Below are 15,600 nucleotides of genomic sequence, written 5' to 3' on the forward strand. Positions count from 1 at the left end.
TTTTTTTTCCTTAGGTCTGAGTTAGCCTGTGGCAATCTAAGGTTACATTAAATAGAGTCATCAACTCTCTTTTCTTGATTCTCTTTTTTCTGACTCTACAAATTCTATTGCATAAATCTTACTAAAGGAAATATGAAAAACCTCCAGGCTTTGAAAAATGCCATTCAAGTATGCAATAAAGCATGTAATAAAGACCAGATGTAGATGCCATGGTTTAAATCACTACCAATGATGCATAACTCAAACATGAGGAATGGTATAAAAGGAAAAAACAAGGACATTGTGTTTAAAATCTATTTCAAAAAAAAGCACTGGAAACTAGTTGATTAGTCCCTGCAGTAGAGTTAAAATAACTCAGGATTTTATCCTACTCTTTTCCGAATGACTGAAAATTTGTTTTAGGATTTTACTTTTGTTTCCAATTTATCTACCTTTCTTCCAAGAACATCTAAGTAATGTGTAGGCATAGAAGAAAATGAGCATATATCCTTATGCAGCCATATGATTTAAGAAAACCAATTATTTAACAAAAATTACATGTTGCTTCATTCTTCTTCCAAAAACTAGCTCACTAATTTGTAACACTAATAATATATAGAAGAAATATAAATTAATTCTTTACCGCTGCTTGACTTCTTATCAGGAACAAAATTCAAATGTAGGCTCTCTTAAAATATGGATGCAGTTACATAGTAACCTTTTGGAATTGCGTAAGACTTGTGTTTTAAGTTTATGTATGAGTTAGCATAATACAGTCCATTCTTTACAATGTTACTCTAGATCATGAATAATCTTAACCATTAGAAAGATAAGTGAAAGAGCCCATTATCCACTAATCACTTGGAATTTTCGGAGTACACTGAGAATATCACTGGCATGAACTTTTATCTTCTCATTGTACCTTCCAACTAGAAAAGATACTCAAAGGAGAATCTCTCATGAAATTTTACCATAAAGATTGATCTTGGGAATAATTAGTTCAACTTTTAGTAGCCTCACTGGCTGGGAGACAGTTCATTCAGGCTTACCTGTCACAAGCACATCAAACTGTTCTGTGGAATAAATTAAAAAGTGCATTATGAGATGTATAAAGATTAATAATATGCTCAAACCATTTTTTCAAATACAGAATGATATATATCAAAAATATATTTAATTTGTAAAATAGGAAACCAGTAAATGAAAAAGCTGGTTGAAACAGCATTTTGAGAAACTAGGTATTTTGGGGAACTAGAAAACTAGGAAAGACACAAAACTGATTAATACTTGCAGAGAATTAAAAATATAACATCTGGGACTTTTTTCTAATGGACAGAAACTATTTGAAACTCTACTGGACAAGATCTAGGTCTTTAATCAGTAATAACCCGTAAGGTAAACACAGGTACCTTTCTGGCTTAGAGCAGGGGTTACATGCTCATAACCGTCAATTAGAATTTTCCTTTTAGATCAAGATTTGAAAGAATCCTCCTTGGGAGCACAAGAGAAGATGGATCTCCCAAGTGAGTTTTCAGCTCCAAGAAACTTGTTTTCAGCTTTATAAAAGAGAGGGATAGAATACCATTATTGAAAAAAATCTGAATGAAACTCAAAGGTATAGCTATTATTTTTGCCCCCCAGTTTCAGTGACTTGCCTTACATACTGACAATTTTTTAAAGCTACAGGTCAAAAATAAACAAACAAAAACCCACTGTGTACTAGGAATTTGTCACAAAAGATCCTTCAAAAACTCTTTTATGAAAAAGTTCTACAACAATATTTCAGAGAACCATAGGATCAACCTGAATGACCCAGAAGTCTTCTAGGAAACTATGTTTTTGTGAGTTTATGAATTTTGTTTGGTATTTAAGTATGACACAGCAAGTGATTTTCAAATGAGAGAACACCTTACCGTATATATTTTCTTCAAAAAATATATTTGGAGTGGGGAATTGTTTAAAATATCTGCTAGTGAAAATAACCAAAGAGATTTGAATACAAAACAGGAAACAATGTATATCATTTAAATACCCAATTATATTATAAAGACAAGTGGAAATTTCAGTTAATGAAAAAATAATGAGAAATAATAAATACATGGGGATTTCAATACAGTTCAGAAAAGAGTTAATGCTCCACTCATGTTCTTTATGCAGGTGATACATTGCTAAACAGCCATCTGTCTTTTGATAAAATACACTTGTTCTAGGAGTACAGAAAGACACATGGGTTCACTTTATCTCTCAGTTCCAAGGCCACTATACAGTGCAGATTCATTTAATTTAATCTGATGGCAAAATGACATTTTACTAATTATCTGTTCATCTTGTTTGTAATTAAGAAAAAAAAGTGTGTGTGTGTGTGTGTGTGTGTGTACATATGTGTGTCCATTCCAAAACTTCTGGAAAACCGCAACGAAAAATTTGAAATTGTGCCAGTAAAACAAAAAGATTATATAGATCTCAATGTAATAAAAAAGTTCCTAATTCTAAAACTATTAATAATATCAAAATATGTCTATCAAAATGTATTCCTATTTTCAACAATACTCCAAATTCACGGTTACAACACACTATTTGATAGTTTCAATGAGAGATTTGATTTGATTTTCATTTTTAAATGTTTTTTTCCTCAAAGAAATTTTCTTCCCATATTATCTACACATACTCTGCTCCTCTTTGAAACCTAGAGATAACAAGGAACATTTTATGTGTTTTAACTAATTTGCCCGGTGAACATATTAGACAAACATAAATCACCACATTCAAATAAAGAACTCTTGAGAGTAGAAACATATACAAAGGTTGGGTACAGTTACCCTATACATTTGAAGTTTTCCTTTGCCTGATTAAATTATCTTTTGTTAAGGTGTTGAATCATACCCAGAGACATTCCTAAATAAATCCAAAGGTATTATATGTAATTATTTAGAGTTTATCAGAGAAAATTGATACATAATAGTATCTAAATATAAAAAAGTAATTACACAAGTCGGATGATGTCTAGCTATTCTTTTCCATCAATAAATGAAATTTTTCTACAAGACACTCAGAATGAATGAGAAATAAGAATGTTTACATTTATAAATAGCAGGCAAGGAGAAAGTATAACTCATTTCTTTATTTACCTGTTTATTGTGTACCTACCAGAGAGAATCTCAAGTAGTCAGAACATGAAAACCATACAATGAACTTCCTAAAAAAAAAACATCTAAATTTCCTATTGAATCCTCATCTCAGAGCGTACATATTTTGAGGACCCCTCACAGTGATCCCGCCAGGAATGACAATCATTGGTGCAGTATGTGCTTGGCACATCATTTTGTTGCAGGGACACAGGATGTGTAAAGCATAATCTTGCCTTCAGGAAGCTCATTGTGTAGCAGGAAAGATAACCATATAAGAAATGCAGCAGGAAAAGAGCTAGGTATAAGTAAAAATAGATGGTCACACAGAGGTGAGAATGATTAATTTTGTCCAAGTCTGTCAGAAAAGAGTTTTTAGAAGGGAATCCAGGAAAAAACGAGTCGGAATTTTTCCAGGTAATAATAGAATGGTAGCAAATACCATATACCAGGCAATACCCTAAAGGTTTTTCAAGTATTAATTCTACTGATCCTTACAATAACCCATGATATAGACACTATTCTTTTCCTTAGTTTACAGTGAAGACACCGAGGCACAAAGGAGTGAGGCACAGGTCATACAACTTGAAAGTGGCTGTGAGAAGCCTGGAATTCTGGTTGTCTAAGTGCAGTACTCAGTTCTTAGCCCCTACACTACACTATTCTTTCAAAGGTGAGAATGGTAATACAAATAAAAGTAACAAAATATACAAAAGAATGTTTAGAGTACTGTAAGCATAGATATATCCCTTTTTTAAAAGGGGGGCATGTGAAAAAACACTATTTGCAATGACTCATGACATTTTGTTTTACCAAAGGATTATTTTGTGTAGATGAAAATAGAATAATGGTGGCATATTCTAGCAACTTTTCACTGATATGCCAATTTATACAACAAAATACCAATTTCCATGTGTAACTTAATTTTAAAAATCTATTCTCCACAAGTATGACCCTGTTGCTGTCTTGAAAGATAATTTGTCATTCTCTGGCTGTGAGATTACTGAAGTCTGAGATTTTCAGCTTCTAAGAAGAGGTACCAAACATGTTTCAAGAGAAGTGAATGACATTTATATTGCTCAGGAAAGAGCTACTCAGTTACCCTGACAATTAATCATGAAGTAAAAAGGAGTAGACACTTTTAAAAAGAGAATAAGAGGGAATGTGTGAAATGGGTCACGAAGATTGATACTCCCTCGTTTATCAGGTAAGCATTTCTCCTAGCTCTTGCTTTAGGTGAAGTTAAAATTTTTTACTAGACATCACTGTGATTTTTAATTGCTTGCTTTTTTCATAATTATACTCACCTAACAGAATAATGTGGCCTCCTAGTACATATCTGTGAAAGGTTTTAAAGTCCTTGTCAGGTTCACTGATTTGGAGCTTCAAATAAAAGTGGGAGAAGTTGGGTCTAACTTTTTAGTCATATCTGCCCATGCTCTCTTTGCCTTTCATCTCTTCTTATTTTTTTGAAATATATTTTTCACTCCTCAGGAACATCTTAACTTTATTTATTCAGTTAAACACATATATTGAGTTGGCCAAAAAGTTTGTTTGGGTTTTTCCATAACATGTTACAGAAAACCGGAATGAACTTTTTGGCCAACTCAATATAAATTCACCCCTTTCTTAAAGCTTTGCCTCTCTGGTCTAATCTTTAACCTTCTCATGAAAATTAATAACATATAGATTATGTGACATATTTTGACCATTATTGATAATAGTATTAACTCTCTTGTATGTTCAATTATATGTTAAGACATGTCTCCTCAACTAGATTATATATTCAGCAAGAGCAAAATTCATGTTATATATAACACCTAAAATGATGAAGATAGTAAGTTCTATAACTGATTGATTAATAATGTGATTCACTGAGGCACTGATGTAAGTTATCTAAATGGAAATAATGAGTTTACTTGAATTCCAAGAACTAATAGGAAAAATTAGTTCATTGTAAATATGTTGCTTTTTCAGCTCTACTTATGATAAAGTTTAATCAAAGTCATTTTCCAGGTAAATCTTTCAAGTTGCAGGGTTCATTTTTTTTCCCCCCACCAATAGCATCTAGCTGAAGAGGATAAAACAGTTTTAATTCTGGGGAAAGAAATGGGAAACTTGAACTTTATATAAATAACAGCAACAAAATGAAAACAATACATCTTTGTTGTAAGCTGTATCTTTGAATCATCTTGTTATATTTCTCCCTATAGGCAGAAATTCTCAGGTGTCTGCTTAAACAAATATGAGATGAAAGGAAACGCAAATTCAATGATTTCAGCTGCTTATTTCATAAACTGAAATTAGCATGAAGGAAATGTTCAGGAACAGGTATAATTGGAAACAAAAGATGTGTTTTTATATATTGAGTTGCCATGTTGTAATCACAGAAATAGTCACAATGTCTAAGTAAGTCATATCTTTTTAGATCATTAAAATTATGTATGTTTACCCATTGGTGTTGATGTGAAAACAGCAATAAAATATAGGCATTTCAGCAACTGCAGTCTTTTCTCCCAGACATGGTATTTTAAAAACATAGGTATTTTTTACAAAGTCACCTTGCTTCCCATCAGACTATATTCTTCTATGAACATTCCTCCCACCGTGATATATAGCAAGAAATCTCACCAATGCTGCTCATCACAAAATCATGCTGCCTTCTAACCTGTTGAGTGGGTTTGGGTTTGGTAAGGGGGCACTACCTTTCCATTTTGCTAAACTGACTAATAAATTATCTTAAACATTTTTATAAAAATAGTACCTGATCAAGAATATAGAGTTCCAGCCAGTGATAATAAAATAGCTAACAACTGTACAGATCGTATATGCATTTGATTAAGAATGTATTCCACAGTGAATAATCCAACTAAGTTTGAGATAATAAGGAAACATAAGAAATAGAATACATAAGAATTAATGATTATGATACCTGAAATGTTTGAAGTTTATGCCACGATTTCTATTCATATTTTTAAATCAACATGTTTCCCACCTAAGATATTACAACTCTGTTGTCACATATATTTCTAACTCAAATGGCTTCTTCCTAAAGATAGCTCTTTCTTTCTCTTTAGGAGACTAACAACAACTAATATTCTAAAAAAACAAATTGCCAACAAAACCAAGTAAGGCTTGCCAATGATGATAATGACAATGAAAGCTAAATATTATTTTCTCTAAGCAATGCAACAAAATACTAATTTTACCTTGATGACTTCTAAAATACTGAAGAAAATCCTCATCACTCTAATATTTTGTGGTGTGTATTTCCTACCGAGTTGATTAATAGATGCTAGATAATAAGATTTTTTCTTCAATGCTGCTAGGACACAGGACTGAACAGAATGTACTGTTGGTAAGATGAATTCATCCTATCTTTTTGAACTATATTCAGAAATTTACACCTTGTTCACATTCCTCTTTTAATTACATGATCTATTATAGTCAACCCTCTGTCAATAAAAAGTATGTTTGCTCAGCTTGCATTAGAAGTCTATATACTCACAAGTTCCTGTATCCAGAACTCCACTATAATGTACTTTTCAATTTTCAGAACTAATCTTTTAGTATTTTATAAACTTTTTATTTTAGAACAGTTTCAGATTTACAGAAAACTTACAAAGGTAACACAAAAAGTTTTGTCCATACCCAGTTTACCCTCTTATCAACATCTTATATTAGTATGATGCATTGCTCATAATTAGTGAACCAATACTGATATATTATTATTAATTAAAGTCCATATGTTACATTTCCTTAGTCTGTAACTAATATTCTTTTCTGTTTCAAGATCTCATGTAGGATATCACATTACATTTTGTCATCATGTCTCCCTTAGGCTCCTGTTGACTGTGACAGCTTCTCAGACTTGCTATTTCTTATGACTTTAACAATTTTAAGAAGTATTATTCAGGCATTTTGTAGAATACCCCTCTATTGGGATTTTTCTCATAATTAGGTCTAGTGTTATACGTTTGTGGGAGGAAGACCACAGAGGTCAAATGTCGTCTTCATTGCATCATATCAAAAGTACATACTGTCAACATCAGTTATCACTGTTAATGTGTTAATGTTAAAATTGATCACCTGAGTTGAGACAGAATTTGTCAGATTTCTCCTTTGTAAAGTTACTAATTTTTCTTCTTTTCCATACTGTAATCTTTGGAAGATGGTCATTATGTGCAGCCTATCCTTAAAGAGTGGGGAGTTTTACTCTACCTCCTGGAGGGTGGATTATTTACATAAATACTTTGAAAATTTTCTGCCCAAAGTTGTTAATTTTTCCCCATTTACTTATTCATCATAGATATTCATTTTATACTTTGGGTTATGATCCAATATTATTGTGTGTGTGTATGTGCATGTGTAGCTCAAATTGTTTTATATTTGGCAACTAGAAGCTCTTTCATTTGGTGCCTCTGTCCCTTTGATATACCTCTACCATTGTTTATGTTTTTTATTGTAATTTTTTTAGCGCTACCTTAATTTCAGGCACTGTAAAATGCTTCAGGCTCATCTTGTATTTATTAAATCAGCCATTTCTCCAAGTACCTCTGGTTCCTTTCATTGGAAAATGGCATTAGAAGCCAAGATCTGGACACTCAGTGTAGTCAGGTGTTGTTGCTGATAAATGCCCTCACCTGACTAAGCAAGGAAATATATATACATATATTAAACCATGTATGTACACATATATGTAATTATTTCTCTATGTGACATCTGTATTTATGCAAAGGTAAACATGAGTTCATACTGTTGTCTCCAACTGAGTCCTTTACGGCATGGATTATTCTCGCCTCCTCTCCTTGCTGGTATGTACCTTTCCACTTTAACAATGAGAAATCCTACCATCTACCATTCATTTACATAATTGTTAAATTTTAGGATACATGTATAGTGGTTTCAGAATTGTAAATCTGCACCCCCATGTAATAAAACTTTATCAACTGCAGTACAGAGTTATGTACACGTCCCTTTACTTTCAGTCTTACAGATTACACTCACTTCCAAAGTTACATAGGTCAGCAGCTTTTCCTTTGAAACCCAATATAAGGTTGTGTCTTCTATTTGTAATACAGTTATATTCTTTTGCCACAGACAGCATTCTATCATAGGACTCATGCCCTCATAATTTTTTTAAAATTTTATGTACAATAGGATTTACTCTGAGCTGTCAAGTTCTATAAGTACATAGGTACATGAATCGTGCCATATATTCACAGTTATACTATCATACAAAATAGTTTCACATCCCTAAAATTCCACTGCATTTCACATATTTGAACTTTTCCCACTCTAGATTCCTGCCAACCATTGATCTGACTTTTTTTTTGATCTGTTTAACTTCTCTATAGCTTTTCCTTTTCCAGGATGTCATATAAATGGCTACAATCATGCAGTTCGTAGAATTTTCACACTGTTTCTTCCACTTTACAGAATGCATTTAAAATTCATCCATGTCTTTGAATGGCTTGTTAGTTCATTCCTTTTAAAAACTGGATGGTATTCCATTGTATGGCTGTATCACAGTTTGTTTACACATTCACCTGAGTGACATCTTGATTGCTTCCAGTTTGGAGTGATTATGAATAAAGATGTTATAATCATTTGCGTGCCACTTTGTAACTAGATTTGTCTATTATTATTTAATCTATTATTTTTTAAAACCATAAAAAATCCAGATATTTGATAAATAGTATTCAGTTAAAATTATATGCAAATGTGATTCTTCCCCAATTTTATTTGCATTTTAGTAACACTTTGTCTAGTCTTTCTACTCCTGATCCACACCCCCATCATTTTTCTCCTCCTTGACCCAGTTTTGAATGTACAAATACTCCCTACTTGCAGGATATGTGGTTATCTATGCCCATTTTAGCAGGAAGAAAAATCATATAGCATTCTATTTTCCTCAAAAATAATTCTTATTTAGTGGTAAAGTGACATGCTTATAAATGAGAAAACTGCAAGTATGGTAAGTTCATAGAAACTTTGTTTTTCCTTTGCTAATCATTCAATTCTGTCATCCTGTCACCACTAAAATTTTTCATCTTTAGAGCCTAATTACCAAGGTCAATTTCTAATAATTCCTTTATTCTGTGACTATGAAAAAAAGAAGAACCATTTGAGAAGAAGCTCTGATTAAAAATGAAACAGTCATATAAATTGAACAGGTGACATTCTTTTCAAGGCCTGTAATTCATTTTTATTAGTATTCAATAGAAATTGTGATTCATATAATTAATAGGAAGCTTTTACTTAGTTAAGAGTTAGTTATGATGCAGAAGAAATATGTATTTATATTTGGCATATATTAATAACTTCTGAATTCTAAATTTGTTTAAATGCCAGTATGTATTAAAAATCCTAGACTAGGGCTTCCCTGGTGGCACAGTGGTTGGGAGTCCGCCTGTGAATGCAGGGGACACGGGTTCGTGCCCCGGTCCAGGAGGATCCCACATGCCGTGGAGCGGCTGGGCCCGTGAGCCATGGCCGCTGAGCCTGCGCGTCCCGGGCCTGTGCTCCGCGACGGGAGAGGCCACAACAGTGAGAGGCCCGCGTACCACACACAAAAAAAATCCTAGACTAAGTTAGAGCTTTTGTGAAATTTTTCAGAAATTCAGACTTTCAGGGTGACTTATTTTCTATCCCTCCAGTCACTTACCCTTAACTCTCAATTGAAAAATATTTTCTATTCACTCACTCATAGTTCACTGAAAGTCAAATTACAGATTCTCAGTTTTCTTTAAATGCTTGACAAGTGTCAAGTAAATTTTATGTAAGGTTCATTCTCATGTCATATAAATTTATATTTGTAAAAAGCATTAAACTTCTTCAAGCTCTGGGAGTAAAATATTCTAACTGATAATTTTATAGGTATATATTGAAGACAAGAAGATAAATGCATAGGTTTATTATTGTTTTTACTTATTCATCTTAGATGTTTTTATTGAAGTATAATGACATTATATTAGGTTCTGGTGTGCAATGTAATGATTTGATATTTGTATGTACTGCAAAATTATCACTACAGTAAGTCCAGTTAATATTCATCACCATACATAGTTATAACTTTTTTTCTTGTAATGAGAACTTTCAAGGTCCACTCTCCTAGCTACTTTCAAATATGCAATACAGCATTAACTATAGCCACTATGCTGTGCATTACATCCCCATGACTTACTCATTTCTAACTTGGAATTTTTACTTTTTGACCCATTTCCCCCATTTCACCTACTTTCCACTCTCCACCTCCTGGAAACCACCAATCTCTTCTCTATGTCCATGAGCTCATTTGTTTTTTGTTTGTTTGCTTTATTTTATTTTGTTTTTAGAGTTCACATATAAGGAAGATCATATCATATTTATCTTTTGCTGTCTGACTTATTTTACTGAGCAAAATGCCCTCAAGATCCATCCATGTTGTTGCAGATGGTAAGACTTCATTCTTTTTCATAGCTGAACAATGTCCCATTGTGTGTGTGTGCATGTATGTGTGTATATATATATATAGATATATAGATATATAGATACATAGATATAGATAGAGAGAGAGATATAGATATATATATCTATCTCACATCTTCTTTATCCATTCATCCATTGATGGGCATGTAAGTTGTTTCCATGTGTTGGTTATTTTAAATAATGCTGCAATGAACATAGTGATGCATACATCTTTTCAAATTAGTGCTTTTGTTTTCTTTGGATAAATACACAGAAGTGGAATTGCTGGATAATATGGTAGTTTTAGTTTTAATTTTTTGAGGAAACTTTACACGGTTTTCCATAGTGGCTGTGCCAATTTACTGGGGGTTAGGACTTCAATGTATAAATTTAGGGAGACACAAATATTCCATCTATAAGAGCCACTTTTAAGACAGGAATCCTGATGTTGGAAGCCTTGATTGATGAGGGAGGGAGACAGGGTGGATGAACAGAAATATGGAGAGGGATGTTTTGGGACTATCCCAAGTTATAAGGTAATACTGTCACAAGCAATGCAGTCTCATGCTGTTACAGAAGAAGAAAAAGATAAACTTGCTATGGTACAAAATATGATAGTCCATGAAACAGCTATGCTAATTGTGAAACGTAAGTCATAGTTCAATCTGTTCAGTAATAATGTAAAATTCAAATATTTAGCAAAATTTTAACAAATTTGAAAAATTTATCAAAACAGATAGAATACACTGATGAAGTTTCAAATTGCATTCACCTAGACAAATGTTTCTGATGTCACCACCTAAAGAACCCACTAGAAAATTGTCCATGTTACTGAGATAGAAGATGAAGTTCATCTGACTTTGTGTTAAAAACAGGGAACAAAATGTTCGCCATCAGATTAAGTCATTCTGATATTGGTTCTATGTCTTATTCTTAAATAACTAACTGTTGAGATTCTTGATGATGGAAATGCTAGTTTCATTAGAAATTTCAGGAATTATGGGTCACTAGATAATGTGAATGGCTGTATTTTTTGGCCGAAAGAATGATTCTCATTATGTAATGAGGTCAACAGATCATGTCTCACTCTTACCCGTGCTCTCTGCTTGAGGGGTAGACCACTTTTGTCCTTGTCATACCACTCTGTTACAGTCTACAGTCTTCTCTCACGTTGTTTACTTTGATTGAACTGCTCTCCTTCCTTACCTGCCTTTGCAGGGCGAAGTCCCATTCATTTACGTTGCTACTTGTGGTAGGCAGAATAATGGCCACACAAAGATGCCTGAATCCTAAACCTGGAACCTATGAATATTAGATTATATGGCAAATGAGAACTAAAGTTGCAGATGGAAATAGGGTTGATAAAATCAGCTGACTTTGATATGGACAGATGTTCCCAGATTATTTAGATGGGTTCAGTGTAATCACAGGACACCTTAAAGGTAGAGGAGGGAGGCAGAAGAGAGAGAACCACAGGCACAGCAGCATGAGAACAGTGTGACAATCATAGTTGCTGCCTTTGAAGTGGAGGAAGCTTACTATAAACAAAGGAATGTGGGTGATTTATAGGAGCTGAAAAAGGAAACAAATTCTGCTCCAGAAGGAGTGCATCCCTGAAAACCTTTACTTTAGCCCAGTGAGAATCATTTTGGACTTCTGGTCTCCAGAACCTTAAGATGGTAAATTTGTATTGTTTCAAACTACTGAGTTTGTGGCAATAGTAATCTAATACAGTACTTAAATGGTCTTAAATGGAACTACCTTAAAGAAAGATTTCTGGAACATCTAGAACATTTCTCTCTGCTCTTCATAGCAGTTTTCTTAATTTTAATTGTATAAATATAGTTTAGTTAATGTTTGTCACCTATTTGAGAATGTGAGCTCAATGAGGACACGGATTATGTACATTTTATCCTAGAAATATTCTCAGTGCTTAACATAGGACCTGACTCAATAAATGCTTAATAAATACTTAATAGATAAAATTGATTTTTAAATAAGAAATTGAATAAGGTTTTCTCTTCTGTGGCTATCAAGGACCAATCTGGGGAAAATGAGTTTTGATTTCTTTATTTAAATATTTTAAGAAAGGGATCCCAGGAGAGTAAAAATACTTTACCCAGGGTCATACCTACTAGTGCTAAGATTTCCTCTCTGACTTAGAATATTTCTTCTGTCTTTTGAAGGCAGAGTATTCTCCTTCAGTCTGAATCCTAATCTATAGGACTATTTATAGACAGTCATAAAAATAGATGAGGCCCTAATCTGATAGAACTGGAATCTGATAGAATAGAATCTAATCCAATAGAAAAGGAAGAGACACCTGAGAGCTCTCTTCCCATGTGTGCACAGAGAAAAGGCCATCTGAGGCCATAGAGAAGGTAGTGATCCACAAGCCAGGATGAGATCTCACCAGAAACCAATTTTGATGGCACCTTAATCTTTCAGCCTACAGAAATGTGAGAAAATAAATTTGTGTTGTTTAATCCACTCAAAAGAAATCAAGGCCTCATTATAAATACGGAATGTTTATTTAATAAATATATAGATGATATGAGAAATTAAAAACAATAATTTAAAAATTTATAATATTTTCCACATCAATATCGTTTTCATGATAGTTCTATGTTCAAGGACTGATAAGTAATACATAATAAGAAGAAAGAAATCTTACTTAAACAAGAAATGTATTAGCACTCAAAAATAAGATGTCATTACATTTTGTTAATGAAGCCATATACTAAGAGGATAACAAGGAAGCATGTTGTGTTATAATACTGTGAGTTAATTAATTGAACAAACATGGTTGGGCATTTATTATATACCGTGTCTTCTACTGGAGTCTTAGTGGAACAGATAGACAAATAAATCTGTATGATATAATATAGTAGAAACCATGATAAGTGAATACAAATACATACAGTCCATTAAAACACAGAAAAGAGAAATAATTCCCTAAGGAGAGAAGTATCTTAAAGAAGGGGAATTGAGCTAAGCCTTAAAAGACAAGGTGGAAAAATGGCTGCTTTGTGTTTATATATGCCAGAAAGCACGCTTTATTTACTTGTAGTGCTCATTACAAAACAAATATAAGATCCAGAAGTCTAAAGATTGGGAACTAGATCCCACATGCATGCCACAACTAAGAGTTCGCATGCCACAACTAAGAAGCCTGTGTGGGCAACTAGGGATCCTGCCTGCCGCAACTAAGACCCGGTGCAAATTAATTACTTAATTAATTAAGAAATCTCTATTAGATATACAGTATATAAACATAGCACTACATTACTATAATGCTTGTAAAGGACATTGAAGAGAACATGGTGAACCCCAAATGTAAGATTTTCCTGTGGGCCCTGGGCAAAGATTGGGTAGTTGGGTGGGGAACTTCCTGTACCAGAGGGACAAACTATGGTCACAGATGGCCTTCTGGGTCATCGTGAGCTGCCAGTGCTGTAAGGAGTTCATGGTCTTCCTGGGCCTGGTGCCCCCATCACGGCGGGCCTCAGAGGCCTATCCAAAGATCTGAGTCCACCATCCCCAGGCCCGGCCTCTTGTAACCCCACCGTTCCCTCTGTGGCTTGCACCCTCACCACAGCTATTGATGCCACCATACCTGCCCCTTGCCTACTTCATCCAAGTGCCCTTCCCTCAACCCTGAGTGTTATCACCCTCTCTCCCAAGCTTGTCTCTCAGTGACTGAAGATCTCTGGGGTGGGGACTTCTTCATCATCCTGTTCCCCACCCCAGATGCAACTGGAGCCAGGCACCTACACCCTCCACATTCCCCCAAAGTCTCTCAATGTTCCAAGGCTCAGAAACTCACAGGGTGAGGAGAAGCCTGCCTGCTTGCCTGCTGACCCAGCGCTCTACTGGATATGTCCCCCCACCCCCTGACTCCTGTCTCAGGTGGCAGCTCCTGTCTTGAGTTTCTCTGTGATACTCCCCTTTCCTCCTCTTTTTCCGGAACCAACCTGCCCTGCAGTTTACCTGAACTGATCTTGATTTCTTCCATCTTGTAAATCCCTAGAAGGTGCTACTTGCTGGCATTTGAAAAATAAACACACCACTAGGCTATGTAACACACTTTTTTTTCTAGTGTGATTCTTACAAGACTGCATTTTAAAGAGCCTATGTAAAAGCAATGCATGTGCCTAATTATTAGTAACAAATGCCATGTACTTAGCAAATTGAAAATGCAATGATTTCTTAGACTTCTAAATGCTAATGAATTAACCAAAAAATCCAGAGCTGAGTTCCTTGTTGCTCCTTCTATACATTTTATAGAATTCTATTATAGAGTACCAATCAATTGAGAAAGCAATTCAAGTCAGAAGTGCTAGCTTATTCACAGGAACATTATTAAATCAATTAACCTAGTAATGGCATCTGCCAGTTCATTTTTAAGAAAGGTTCAGTAGCAATAAAATTAAACTACAGTCATAAATTTTCCTCTTTTCTAGGTATTGAAGGAAGAAAAAGACTAAAAATGGTTTTTAATTTTGTCTTTAACACTAATCAGATTGCTTTAAGAAGCTCAGAAACGGGTTATGCAATCAAATGAGAAATCTATTCTGAAGCATGTTCCAGTAAGTGAAAACTATTTTTATGTAACTTTTTTAATTGCTGAAAGTGCAGTTACCTTCACACATTTACCCTCTGTTTAGGGACAAAATGAAACAAGTCCACGCTGCTACATTTTACATCATGGTTCTTCTGCTTGATTTTTCCTCATCAGTTTATCTCCAGTACTCTAAACAGTCCCAGTTACTCTTAGGAAGATGTAACAGAATAGAGAATGTTGGAAAATAGTGCATTAAGAATGAAAAGCCAAACTTTCAGATGAATTTACTTAAGGTTTAATAAATCTGACCCTGAACTAGTTAGAAAATGTGAAATATTTAAGAAATAGTTAAAACATAGTCTTCCCTTAGGAATAATTGGCATTCCTTCTGATGAGTCAAGAGCATAAGTTAAAATCATTAGAAAAATAATGAATTTTTGTTATAGATGTGTGGGAAAATATAGGTTCCCTGTGTACTTAGAA

General features: G+C 34.0%; 1 pseudogene; it reads left to right on the top strand.

The window, feature by feature from the left end:
* Positions 1 to 13,846: 13,846 nt before the first annotated feature.
* Positions 13,847 to 14,450, top strand: LOC136123180 (speedy protein C-like; annotated as a pseudogene).
* Positions 14,451 to 15,600: the final 1,150 nt, after the last annotated feature.

Source organism: Phocoena phocoena, chromosome 5 (genome assembly GCF_963924675.1).
Source record: "Phocoena phocoena chromosome 5, mPhoPho1.1, whole genome shotgun sequence".
NCBI classification, from domain to species: Eukaryota; Metazoa; Chordata; class Mammalia; order Artiodactyla; family Phocoenidae; genus Phocoena; species Phocoena phocoena.